Source organism: Gymnogyps californianus, chromosome 12 (assembly GCF_018139145.2).
Source record: "Gymnogyps californianus isolate 813 chromosome 12, ASM1813914v2, whole genome shotgun sequence".
Taxonomy (NCBI): domain Eukaryota; kingdom Metazoa; phylum Chordata; class Aves; order Accipitriformes; family Cathartidae; genus Gymnogyps; species Gymnogyps californianus.
Window position 1 is genome coordinate 7,275,503 of NC_059482.1, and position 14,631 is coordinate 7,290,133.

Consider the following 14,631-nt stretch of genomic DNA (forward strand, 5'->3'; position numbering starts at 1 on the left):
TCAAGTGTTTTTCAGCAATGACAGTGAATCTGGAAATTGAGACGACCTATGCAATAATGAGGTCATCTGTAAAACAAAAAACATGGTCTAGAAAGACAAAACCAATGTACCTCAAGGTCTTTTACAAGTCATGCTTACCATGCCCTGTGAGAAATATTCAAATTCTCATTTTCCATCATAACTCCTCAAGTGCTGCAGATTTTCTGAGCCTTCTACGAGCTCCTTCCTCATACCACTCTGCTGGACCCAAGCAGAGAGGCAAGGAATATAAAATACATAGAGCTTAATTGGGAATGTACAGAACCATTGCACTGTGTTAGCCTTATAGGCAAAATTTAGCAGCTTTAACATTTCTTAGAAAATTTTAATCTATTAACACACGCACATTTAAAAAGGTGTTATGCTACCAACAGATTTCTTCAAAGAAGTCTTGATACAAACACAGGATAAAAAAATCACAAAGCTGGCAAAGAAGGCCTGTTGTGAAAAAGCCTATTCAAGTATATTTTCCTGAGGGGATGTTACGGTCAGGATCTTGGATCAGAGCCACAATACAGTCCATCCGTATTGTGTATCATACTGAGAAGAGCAACAATTACTGTCAATAGACCTTGGTAGGAGAGTAAGGGTAGAAATGCCTTCATGTCATCGGTCAGAGAATGTTCTAAAAGCAGTTTCACCACAGCTGTGTTCTCTCGAAGTATAAAGTTTGATGGCTGTACTGAATCCTCTCCAACACCACCGTAGTGTCTCTCTTGGGGTACTCCTCAAAAGTATCAAGAACTTTGGATATTGTGTCCTTTTTAAAATTTCTTATTCCGCTTCCAATAGGCTCATCTTCTCCAGCCTCAAGCTGAGGCACTTATCTTAACCAACAATGCTAATTTTCAGCATATTGTTTCATACTTTCATCTCCTACCAGACTAGATTTTCTCTGTCTTCAAAAACAAGCTGTAACAACAAGGCACCCCTCTAACAATTTTTATACAGGTAAGTATTGCAAAAAGTTAGTATTTTTAAAAGTCTGCATACAAACTAAAACAGAAAAGCAAAGAAAAAGCAAGTTGACAACGCACACTGGGTTCTACATTCAAGGGACAGATATCTGCCTTGTCTTCCTACTTTCAAACATCTGAGCTCTACAGGCTTTCAAAGACAATGCAGGTAATGATTTACAGTAAAGAATAGAATTTTGGAAATTCTAACGATGGGTAAGTCTGGAATTCCATGTGGGTCTAACAGATTTTTAAAACCTGGTTTGAGAAAGCTCAGTACTTGTTCCTCCCAATGAGAACTTTGACAGTAACTGGCTGTGCCAATAGTTGTCTGCAAATTCAGAAATGATGCCACACTCGGGGTAACGGCATGCAGCATTCTGCTCAACCTTCCTTCACTGATTAAAAAATTAAAATTATTGAATATTACAATCCTGTCCAGTTCATACAAGAGCAACACAAAGAAATCAACAGGAAAACCTCAGCACATCTCAGGACAATGCCTGGATGAGACAGGTGTATGTATTTTGGGGTATTCTGTTTGTGTGTTTTGGGTGAGTGTTTATTTCTGTGCTTTGCGATGGGGAAAAGATTAGTCTGGTCTTTACTTTGTGGGTTTTTTTAAAGATAACTTTCCAATGGAGTAGGTTGCTAAAATGATTCATTCAGTGTTGCTGATTCTATTGGATTTGGGGAATTTGATATCATTTTAGAAAGACTGATTATGTACCTTGAAATTACTGATACTTAGGTCTTGATGCTACCTATTACCAAAATAAGCCAAAAAAGAAGACACAAAAATTAAGTAATTTTTAAAGTTTGTCTGTGAAATTTTAAAATGGTATCTTTTTGTAAAAAAATTGTTGTCACTGCAGCAAAGAGAATGTTTTCAGCTGGGCTGTAGTTCACGGAGCTGCCTATATAATCTCATTTTAACAAAACAGTTAATTTAGTAGTATCACATTAGCTCTAGATATTGTTAAAAAGAAATAGCATGGTATTATAAATACAATAGATTTCCTGTTCCTTGTAGCAATGATATGCTAAATTAATATAGTATCTCTAAAAGAAAGACAGCTTTCCATATTTCTTTAGCTAATACCTCATGGCAATAAGTTTTTATTTCACTAAAAGCAAAAGAGAATACTCTATAATAACAGCCATAAATTATTTTCCTCTACTGAATACACCACCAGTGTATGCATTGGGAACATGGTATGATTTTATTGTAGTCATTTGGTCATTAGTGAGCTGATAGCAATTCTAATTTAAAATAAAGTACAAGCTTGCATAAAAAAAGAGAAAAAAATTATTTTAGTTTCTTACTAGCACTTCTAAAATAGTGAAGTACTAATAATAGCAGAGTACTAATAGTAAAGTACTAATACTGCAACTAAGAAACCAGCTTTTAAGAATCACATTATATCCACAAATGACTTACATAAGTTCAATGAAGTGCTCTGTCAGCCCTCCTGACTAATTTGCAATACATTTCTATGTGAGATTTATATATAAAAAAAGCACAAAATGAAGCATGTTATTACCTGTAACCACTCAGACTGCAGAAAAGATCTTCATACTGAAATTAAAAATAGCAGCCACAACATATTTTTTTACTCAAATAGTTTCTGCAAATCTAAAATCATGAAAAACAAGGTGTATTCCAAACAGAGCAAGTAACATAATATGCTATCAGATGATATTACATTTGGATATTTGCAGCTAGCTTGTGATTACATTGGTTTTCCATAGCTTTTGATGGGAGTGTGTAAAAACAGTCCATTTTAAATTGACTAAAAGACTTTTTCTCCTGAAATGCATCTTGTACACCTGCCTTAGTACTAGTGTTTTTCCTATCTTCTCCTTGGATTTTTCTTGTTTGTTTTTAGCACTTTTTTTTCCCCGGGTGAAATTAGTAACTGGGACAGATTTCTTGTCTGCCTTTTCATCTTAAGTCATTCATTTCAGGTCTCCACCTCTACTGTCCTGGTAGTCATGGCACTGATCCTTCCATCGCTGAAGTCTGCAACTGAAGTGAGACCAAGTGAGGAGTGCAGTGCCTTACAGAAGATATCTTACGATTTAACCTTGGATCCCCATTACAGAACAAGCTTGAAAACTGGACTGAGACCATGATTACTTTGGAAAGTTCCTGAATAGAGATGTTTTCCTGGGTGTAAGTCTGACCCTTTATAAATAATATATGCCTGAAACAAACAATTATGCTCCAACTTTGTATTGCTGTAGTCAAGCCTCCACTTATTTACCCATTTTACTTCAAACTAATTTGTTGGCTGTTCTCCATTTGAAATCAAGGGCCAACAGTAATCTCTACTGAGGTGTTCATAAATGTTTGCTGACATTCAGTTGTCTCTGGAACTTCATTTTGTTGTTAGAATATAGCAAAAGCAGTCTACTGCTTTATAAATATAGGAAAAGTTAAATGGCAAATGTATTACTAATTATCTGTTGCACCATTTCACAGCGTGAAAGAGAAATGCAGCCTGCCTAAGAAACGGATGCTATTTTCAAGCCTTTGGATATTATTTTAAACATAATGATCCATTTCTGTATTTGGCTCTTATAAGGAACCAACCTCAGGAGTAAAATAAGAGAGACTGCAAAGTTGGAACACTAAACCTCTCGCTATGCCAATATAACACATTGGGGGCTTTAGGCCCATGTTAGTAATACTGATGTTTAGCAGAGACAAACAATGAAGGCAACATGCCATGGAAAAACTTCCTAGTGGAAATGTCAAAACATAATGCTTTCACATCCTACATGAAGCTGTTCAGCTCAGTAATTTTATCAATTTTTTTCAGTCAAGTTGCACATTTACTTCAGGGGAAAAAAAAAAAAGGAATTGAAAGACACCAGTGCAACAGATGAGTGGATATTCTTTTAACTCCATGAGGTTGAATGCAGTTTGTTGCACAAACTGCCATCTACAGATTACAGTTTCATTTTTGCAGATGACTTCTTTAACCCCTCACTCTCAGCTAAGGTAGGTTTATTGGATGGTGGCAGAGGACTGTGTACTTTCTTTTCTTGGCCCCCTGTGGTGATAGTGGGTTTCCCTGAGGTATATGAAGGGATTCCTGCTTACAATAAAGGAATCCTTCATTCCCCTTTTTGCTAAATTAGGCCGTAGCAGGAAAGGCTGAAGAATCTTATGCCAAGGTTACAAATTTAATCATAGAATCAGAGAATGGTTTGGGTTGGAAGGCACCTTAAAGATCATGTAGTTCCAACCCCCCTGCCATAGGCAGGGACACCTTCCACTAGACCAGGTTGCTCAAAGCCCCATCCGACCTGGCCTTGAACAATTCCAGGGACAGGGCATCCACAACTTCTCTGGGCAACCTGTTCCAGTGCCTCACCACCCTCACAGTGAAGAACGTCTTTCTTACATCTAATCTAAATCTACCCTCTTTCAGTTTAAAGCCATTAGCCTTTGTCCTATCACTACATGCCCTTGTAACAAGTCCCTCTCCAGCTTTCTTGTAGGCCCCCTTTAGGTACTGGAAGGCTGCTATAAGGTCTCCCCGGAGCCTTCTCTTCTCCAGGCTGAACAACCCCAACTCTCTCAGCCTGTCTTCATAGGAGAGGTGCTCCAGCCCTCTGATCAACTTTGTGGTCCTCCTCTGGACTTGCTCCAACAGGTCCATGTCCTTCTTATGTTGAGGGCCCCAGAGGTGAACACAGTACTCCAGGTGGGGTCTCACCAGAGCGGAGTAGAGGGGGAGAATCACATCCCTCAACCTGCTGGTCACGCTTCTTTTGATGCGGCCCAGGATATGGTTGGCTTTCTGGGCTGCAAGTGCACATTGCCAGGTCATGATGAGCTTCTTGTCAGCCAACAGCCCCCAGTCCTTCTCTGCAGGGCTGCTCTCAATCCACTCATCGCCCAGCCTGTATTTGTGCTTCCAAGCCAGAAGTGAAATTAGTTCAATTATCTCAGTGTAATCTGTCAAACTCACCAATCATTCTAATGCTGTATCATCACGTATTGTCAAAAAGGTAATCAGCACCCAAATAAAGGGAAAGTCCCTCACCTCCAGATGGGCACAGTGGAACAGAGCATCAATTTAGTTTATGATCTACAACCGTAATTTTTCCCTCTCACTAGTTCCATATATTTAGGTTCAATATTGCTGTTTATTTTCATACATGATCTCAGAGAATCACCTTTTGTCCTCTGTTTACACATTGAAAATGTCCAAGCCTTCCAGCATGTCAAGACCGTTGCCCTCTAGCCGTGAAATAATCCCCTCATCCATTGTAACCTGCGCTGCAAAGATCACCCCAAAGTCTTACTTTTCCAGCTACGTCCCTTCCCTCTTTAATCTTTCAGCTGGTTCTTGACTAAAAGTGAAGACACAAGTAGCAACATTTACTCTCTGCATCTGGCCATCAACCCAAGTCTTTTCTGCCCACATCACCTCCTATGAGTACTTTTACCCAGTATTATTTTAAGCACCTGCACAATTTTTCCTGTGCTGCATTTATATGTAAGAGAGAGTCCAACAAAGACATCTCTAAAGCTGGTGCTTTAGTGATTCTTTACAGTAATCCCCAAAATGGCAACATCATTACACCCCTCAAATTCTTCATAAGTCTCTTTTGGTGTGTATACAGGAGGCTGAAAACAGCTGATTATTTGAGAAGTAGCTGCCATAGTCAGGTAACAGTCACCCCTTCCTGGCTCACACCACATGATGCTCTTGGACAGTTTTTGAAGCAGGGACTGTGTCTTCTTAGGGGTGCGTATATCATGTCAACAGAACCCCCACCTGATCATAGCCAAGCCTGCTAATCATGGCTGTAGCACACAGAAATAGTAACAGCACCTTTTAACCATCTGTCATTGTACAGCCAATTTCATACATAAGTAAAAGAGGCAGAACAAAGCATTTTGCAACAGCAAAATAGCTTTATCCCGAGGCTCTTGCCTCTGTTCTCCAAAGAATATAGGGAGAAAGGAGGGAGCACCCATTTAGCCTGCTTAACCATCAGAAACAGAATCATGTCTTTTCTCAAAAGTTTTGTTGTTTAACTGTATCGTCAATAAAAGAACTTTCAAGTTCAGGGGAGAAAGAAATAGCAGTAATGTAGAGGCCAAATACAAGAAATGCAGAAATTAGTGAAGGGAGTTAGATAATTGTCTAAACATTCAGGCATGTGCTAGAACTTAAAGTTAGAAACCTTGGTTCAGAAATAGGTTGGAAAAGACAAAGAAATACTAGATTATCCCATGGGATCTTTCTAACACTCAGCATGGTCTTTGGTTTGGTATTGTTGTGCAGAACAGGTCCAAAATCCACTTCATAATGCTATTGTGAGGTTCAGTAGATGTTGGAAAGGAAAGCGCACAGCATGACAGCTACTTTTTGAGGAAAATTTGGAATATTCTGTGTATATGAACAAATTTCACTCCCTGTTCCAAATTCGACTCCCTGTTCCACTGATGTAACTTCTCTGACATCACTAGGTTGCAGGTGAAGGAGAAGAGCAGGTATTGGGAGAGGATAAAAGCCCCAGTTTATAAAGGAATACTAGTAGTGTTCAATAGGCTTCAATTACTCGAACATACATTCTGTAAATGAGTATTATCCTTCAAACATGGTTTTCACACAGGTCAGCACTTTCTGACCACTCCTTCAATCTTGGCAGAGCATGAACTTTCCATTAGGAGAACGCAGTATTTTCCTTATGAAAGCTGAGAGAGCTTCCTCCTATTACCCTTGCGCTAGTCCTCTACATGCAGCTAAAACAATAAGGAGAAGTTTAGCTGACAGAGAGAAGAGCTGTCTGCAAGAGCATTCCTTACCAATAATTAATTCCTCTCTTGCTCAGTCGTGTGTCTGAGAAGCCTGCAACTGCATCACGTCTGCAAAATCACATGGACAGGATCTCCATGGTGATAGTGTCATGCGGTATGCAAACATCAGCTGGCTAGTCAAGGTTACTTTGGCAACCCAAGTGTCACAGGTAATGATCCACATCCTGTTCAGATTTATGAAAGAATAATCTAAATTAAAAACTTGCCTGTTTTTCATTCTAGGGTTGGTTCTGTTCTGTTGCTGTTTGTAACAGACACTATTTCAACGAGCCCAGAGCTATCTCCACTACAATTACAAACACTAATATCAATAATATTTATTTAAGCATCATTTGTATGCAGTGATGAAGAAAAAGATGCATACTGCAGTCTATTCTAGCTGAGATATCACATAAGAAAAGCTTTAATACTATAGCTTTCATTAGCGCTATAAGGCAACATGATTTTTATTATCAGACTCACTGCTGTGGTCTATTACAAAGCTATGTTGTCTTTAATACAAATTGTGAGCTGCATCATAATTGTAGATGCTCTTCTCAGACCAGGAGAAGAGTTTTCTTTCATGTCATTGGCCTATATGGCTTTTAAAACTGAACACAGCACTCCATACAAAGAAAAATCATGTAGTCTGTCTAGCTTTGGTCTGTGGAAGGGAGGAAACTCAAGAAACCAAGGATAACAGTTTCTTAACTTGCTGGCAGCTCTGAGGGAACTGAACTGGTACACTACTCCATGCAGATTTTGCCAGGGCGTTAGGGCACGGGAAGTATAGAGCGAAAGTAAATCTCCCTTTTAGGCTACATTTGCCACAGCCCTGTTAATGTGGCTTGGGGTAAGAGAAGGGACAGGACACGGGCTCCCTGGATATCCTGTGACACACACAGAGTGAGCAGTCACTGGGCTCCTTTGCACTAATGACTGTGTCCTACTCTCAAGTGTGACATCTGTCAAAATTTAGTCCTCTTGTTTTGGTGGCATATTTCCTCCTCGCTAATCTTGAAATGTCTCTCTCATGTTTAGTGGAGTAATATTTCATTAGGAAACATGTTGACTTTTTTTTTTAAAGCTTTTTTTGTTTCAAATGAGTTTGCAATACTTTTCCTTTCTCAGGCTAAGTCTTCTGTACAAGCTTTTCTACAAAAGCTGTTTGTCTGGGTGTGATTACTGACAATTACCCTACCACAGACAGTTATTTAGACAAAACCATCCTTTTGCTGGTAGGGATTATTTCCCTTGGGAACAATGGAATAACCTGTATTGACCACAACACATTTCCATGGGAATGATCTGCATTCATAATAGGAATATTTTCCTTGCACTGTGTAGCAGAATAGCTAGCAGAAAAGTGCTTCTAGTATTTAATTGACCTAACTGCTCTGACAAAATCCTCCAATTATCTGTTTGCATGGGAGCTGGGTATATAGGAGGCTGGCAAACCTGCATCTGCAGTTGGCCTGGATTATCCTCTCTTTCCTAGGCTGATTCTCCCCTCTTACCTACACCATTAATTCTAAAGAGACCTCTCAAACTCCCTTTGTTCTCCTGGAGGCTGAGGGTATGCAGCATCTTGCAAGACAGATGGAAAAGAAGCATAATATTTACAGGATTTTGAATAGGCTCTATTCCTGCCCACGGTGAATACAGCCAGCTCTTAACATGCAGAAATCAAGCACCGAGCATATGCAAGAAGACACATCAAACTCAGGGCATCTGGGGCGCAATTTGCATCAACACCTACTGAAAAAAAAGTGCATGGGGAAAACATGGATACAATCAAAATCAACTGCTAAAGTGTTAAAAAGTTAGTATCATTAGCAGCGATTTTGAGCTGATTAGAGTATTTTAGACACAAGAGTAGCAAAATAACTTGGGTCATGGAGTCTATTTCCTTGCTGTGAAGCTAACATGTCATGTCATTCTGGTAGTATCCATCTGAAATCAAAAATGATTTTATCCAACTCACCTTTTTATGCTCTGTTATGCTGAACTTTTGCACCAATGTTTTTGCCTGCATACACGCAAATAGAAAGTACTTTTTAAATCCCTTTCATTCCTCCATTGCTATTCACAGCTGCAAACAGCAGCTCTGGCCTCTATTCCCTTCTGCTGCCTGTCAGCGAGGAGAGACCTTTTCTCTGGAATACCTTTTAGCCTTGCTGTATGTTGCCATGGCAGCAAGACTGAAACCAGACCCAAGATGAGAAAAATGTCAAAGGAATAAAAACTGATGCTACAGGCAAATTCTGACTCTGAGTCCTTCCTCGGCTACTGAAGACATCTATTAAGTTATACATCTTTTAGATGGAGAGCTACAGCTGCAGAACTGTGCTGTTTTCACTCTTCCCTTATTCCTATAAGCTCCTGCTGACGTCAATGAGTATTTGTTTTGCCTCAGTAAAATTCAAAGAAAGAGAGATTTAAAGCCTTGTAATTACAGAATAACTGAGCCAAATCTTGCCAGCTTCTACTTACGGAGTCAACACGAATAAAGCAGAAAAAAGGCAGAACCAACATCAGATTAAATATTTAGAAGTACTAAACAGCAGTGCCTAGATTATCAATTTGGTGGGAGCTTTCCTACATGGTAAAAGAGGAGAAAAGACCTTGAAATTTGATCCATCAACACAGAGAATTCCAGCAAGTTAGGACAGCTCAGGGGTATTCAGCACTTTGACAGTTAACGACTAGCGTTTTGGTTGCAAGCGAAGTACTATAGAAAGAACACCTCTATAAGATGATGTGTATTATCTTAGGAAAACCTGCACAGAGTGAGAAGGAAAGCTATTTTTGATTTAAACTGGCACAGCACAGCTTTTCTCATTATCGCTTGTTATTAACATAAGCTTGAAGAAAAAGGGAATTTTTTCTGCATTAATACGGGAAATAATTACCTTATTACTTTCAAAGTCAAGGGTTGTTTCTGAAGGGTAGAGATTTGGTGAAGAAATCCCTGGAACACACTCAAGCAGAAAAGCCACATCTTGTGAATCAGGATGAAGCTTTAAGGATCCTGTGCTGGAATTTCTTTTAGAGCGGGAATAAAAACAGAACTCCTGGACCCAGATCTTCTGCAGCAGTCTGTCTAGTCAACAGCACATTACAATCATATTGACTCTATACTGAGACTAACCAGTCTGAAGATGAGCAGAGTGTTGTGTGGAAGGGATATAGAACTATTGTGATAAAGTTAAAAAGTTCCTCAAATCCACTGACCAAAGGGGGATCCCTCCTACATCACACTTCTGGTTGCCACTATATGCCTGTGAGCCACTGACTCCCAGCTGCTGTCTGAGTCTTTGGGATTCCTGGTGGAAATTACAATAGCATGGTCCCAGTTTATAGGAGGAAGATGGCTTTAAGCACATCAAAGCCACGAGTAGAGGAGCACAGAACTGGTCACCTTTATGGTACCTTTCTCCATTCTGAGCAATAATGCATCTTACAGTAAGTTGCAGCCAACTGTGCACACAGGGATGCCCCAGACACTCCTGAACCTTGGGGTATTCAAAAGTGTAGCGGTTCAGATTCCACTGTGGTGAGTCTGGTTTGGTCCGCAGCAGCAGCTCTGACACTGGGGAAAACTCCTTTGGCTGCAAAGGAGTTTTGGCAGTCGCGGGCAAAAGAAACAGGCCCTTTGTATTCAGTTAAGATGCAGCAGTCTCCTGCCTAAATTGAATTCATATACAATGTTCAGTTTGGTGTATTTCTGTATTCCATCACAATCTGTTATAACAATTTATGGCAGGAAATAAAGTTTATTACATTCACCACTATGCAATTAAAAAAAAAGACATTTTATGTTGTTATTGACTATCAAACTCCATGACATCAGTTTTTAAACTCTCACCTCAGCAATGTTGCCTTGTGATCTCTTTAAAAAAATGTTTGGAGAAAAACTGCACCAACCCACAAGTATGTCTTATTTGTTCTCTTTTGCATAAGCATGCTCTAACAGTTAGAGTGTCATTAAACTCTCCCCCTCCTCCACCCCCAGAACATGCAGACTTAATTATAAGCATGCTGCTTTGCGTGGTGTTGTATTGTTGTCTTTCTAATTATAATGCCTGGACTGTAGAAGGTGAATGTTGTTGATCTCCTCTGCACAGCCTTGCAGCAGCAACCCTGTCTGGTTACTTCTCTGTGGGAATCTGGCAAACAAGAGATCCCTCTTCACACACAAGCAAAAGATCAGACAGCCCTTCTGGAACTATATTGTTTCACAGCCATACGAGAGCTCCAAGTCTGAAATACTTCCAGAACCACAGCTTTTCACACAGACCGTCTAGACATTTGCAGGACACTATTTAAAGACAGAAGAATCTTTTCTTTGACACCACATTCTGAATTGCCTCTGAGCTAACTAGCTTCAAGGTGTTCCAAGTCAATCCATGTCTTAACTCTGCCTCTGGGCAAATGGGCACAAGCACTGGCACTTGGGGGGAGTAGGGGGAAACCCAACAAACCAGCTTGCAAAATATTAGGTGATTCTTGAACATGTATTATCAAGAATCAATGCCAATTCTACCATGTTTTTGTACGTGTATGCAGTTACACCAGAATATACATGAAATACCAAAGACTAGGTTCTTTTCTGCAGGGACTCCGCTTCATTTGAGCAACACTTGGGACTACAGGGCCCTGATTCCCGAGGTTTCCAGGCACAGCAGACTTTACATTAATGGCAGTGTTAAACCTTCACAGTGACAGCACCTGTGGATATTATTTATGGATTTAACACTGCTTCACTGTATGGCTGTGTGCAAAACATTCGAATTACATGCCTTGGTTTCTTTGTCTTTACAACAACACACAATATGTACATAGTCCATAGGAATACTGCTGTGTGCTAGTGCTTCAGCCAGGTGGCCCTTTAAACCATACCACAGCTTTAGTGTACAGGCTAGCACAATTTTTAGTGTTCAGAGCCAAATAATATAAGAAAATTATTCCAGAAAGCTCAAAGTGCCTGTTCTAGATGCTGTTTCTTTTATTGTCTCTCTAACCAACAGCCCTTCTCCTCATATGACTGTTCACGTGCTCCAAATGTGATCAAATCAGGGATAATGCAACCTGAGCTCAGCCGGGTACACTGAGGTTTGAGGCGTGAATAAAGATGGACATTTAACTCCTATGTATTATTAGTATTGGTTACTCTGCCCCATTCCAGGATGCAGTCCTACACGCACCATTTGGGTTTGTGTGTGTATGCAAAAGGTAATTTGTACTATCACTTTTTTGCTACTATGGTGAAAACACAGCTATTCTTTTTACAGTTGTATGTTTAGGCCAAAAGCCCTTCCAAGTACCTTCTGGATACAACAAAACCAAAAACCCGCATGTGGTTACTTTCTTGCTCTTTCCCAAGCTTTTATCAGTACCTGTTTATTCAAATTTCTGTTTATTGGCAACAAAACAGTTTCTTATATGAAGGAGACGTTTCTATGTGTGTACCTCACTAGAGTGGATTTGCTTTGTTTTAGGAAGCTGCAAAACTACAGAAAACTTTCCAAAAGGAAGGTCCTTTTTAATCTCCTATTATTTGACCAGCACTCCATGCTGATGGCCTATATTACTCCCCCCTCATTTGTCTTTCAGGCTTGTTCCAGTTCTCTAATCCACCAGAACCATCATTCAATAACTGGATCTTCACAAAAAACTCATTTCTACAGCCTCACTATTAGAGACTTCTCCATAGCTTACCAGCACCACCAATTTTTTCACTACTTCTCACCAACACTTTTAAATCCAGACTTAAAGCAGTACAGCCTGCATGACAGTAGTTTCCTTTTTTTCTCCCTTAACCTTCCCTGTCATGGCCTCTCTTCTTTGTCTTGCAGTAGTAGGGGTTGCTTACTGTGCCTTGCTTTCTTCTACTTGAACCTTGTAATAAGATCCTGCCTCATGAAAACATGTGCTTCTTCCCCTACCTTTCCCAAATGGCAGGTGATTAAGTCAGGCACAAAACCTGTGACCAACATGACTTCTGCCACTGTAACTTTTCATCATATTTTCTAACCAATTCAAGTGAGTCAAATATTTTTACTCCCAAAGACCTTCTATCACATATGCCTCGGACTCTTCCTTGAGTTCTATTTTGAGCTATTTATTTCACAGTATGGGATCTTAAAATCAGTAATAAAAAATCAGAAATTCCTGTACTACCTGTCTGCTTATTCCAAGGAAGTTTAAGTCTTCCTTTATTACTACTATGGAGAAGAAATTTTGCTCTATTCCAGAACCACTATTCCAAACCATGGCAACTAAGCTTACTGATTACAAAATACAGTAAACATTCACTCATCCAGATAGTAAAGACGTAATCATTAAAAAGCCTTCTCACTATAATTTCCAAAGTCTGAGAAGCTTCATATACAAATCCACCTACTAGGATCAAATTACAAGAGCACATTAATATTGTGTCTTTGGAAAAAATCTCCATGTTCTTTTGTAACAATGGATTCTCTCCAATAAAATTCATCCCTAATCAGCAAACCAATTATGTAAATTCTTGAAACTCATCAAGGTAAATCCCAAAGGTCTCTAACGATCCAAATGAGAAAATATTTCTCCTTTGATTTCTTGTATAATTTTTTTTTTGTTTCAGAAAGTAGTACCATGAGGATTGCAAATTAATTATTCGTAAGTCATCACTGCATTTTTTGATTAATCAAAAAGCTAAGTCAGATCCTACCATTGGGTGCCACTCCACAACTTCATTAAAATTATACTTAAACAAAAACAAAACCCGGTGATATATTAAATTGTAATACAGTTGTAATGTTAGAGAGGATGACTCATGCTTATCCTCAGTTTGAGCTATATCAGTTTACAGTAAGATTGAAATCATTCATCTACGTTAGATGAAAGGTATTTGAATTTATCTTGTTCGCTAGTTGACAGTTTCACAATATATTTTGCAGTCCTATTTGCTTTATTACTTAATATTTCTCCTGGCACTATTAAAAAATGTCTCATTCTAAGCCTATACTAAGATCTTAACTCCACATAAGCATTGTACCAACGTGATTGCTATAAAAATTGATTTAGTTTACAAGAAGTTTAATGCTCATGTGTGAATACTCATTCAGCTTAGCATTACATTGTATCGACTGAAATCAAATTGCTATGTAATTGGTAGCAGGGAGCCAAAGCAGAAGTGGTCATGTGATAGAACGCCACTGATTCAGCTGAGACAGTTTCTAATCTAATTCAATTAAACTTGCACATGTAGATGCACCAAAAAAGCAAATGGCATGTATATTAGCTACAGTAATTCAGGAAAATAGGCAAGAATTTTAATAACACACATTTTGCTAGCTCTAGGCTAACGTAGGCTTAACTGCAGGAACTCTTAGAGTTACACTGGATGTTTCCTTTAAATTGAAGGAAAAGATACAGCATTGTGTTACTTCTGCTAAAGAATTCAAAGGTTGTGCCCTTCTTCCTCAGGAAGGTTTAAGATCTTTAAGATATTTTACCCAGGACATAACCATAGCATGTAATAGAAAAAAACTCAGGTTCTTCTCGAGGTTGTCGATATCTGGTGACGGTAGGGAATTCACTTTTACACAGCCTTTATTCTACTAAACTAAATGCATTTAAACAAAGATTTGGAGCTGTCTGATGTGCAAGGCTTTATTTCTTATAGATATGGCCCACATTTTCAAATGTGTGCACTTTAATACCACATTCAAAGCCTGGATTTTAATATTCAAACTAGCATATTTAGTAAAATCAACCCAGTGGAAAATCAGTTGCTCATTTGAAAATCTTAAATTACATTGCTTCCTT

The 14,631-nt window shown here is 39.0% G+C and overlaps 1 protein-coding gene and 1 long non-coding RNA gene across 2 annotated transcripts in view; one reads left to right on the top strand and one right to left on the bottom strand.

Moving 5' to 3' along the window:
- Positions 1 to 3,357, top strand: part of LOC127021234 (uncharacterized) — a 36,170-nt gene extending 32,813 nt beyond the window's left edge. Inside the window, exon 2 of the long non-coding RNA XR_007767181.1 lies at positions 2,964 to 3,357. This is a non-coding gene — a long non-coding RNA (uncharacterized LOC127021234). The remainder of the gene's footprint in view (positions 1 to 2,963) is intronic.
- VAT1L (vesicle amine transport 1 like) overlaps positions 1 to 14,631 on the bottom strand; it is a 64,422-nt gene that overhangs the window by 8,488 nt on the left and 41,303 nt on the right. The window lies entirely within an intron of this gene.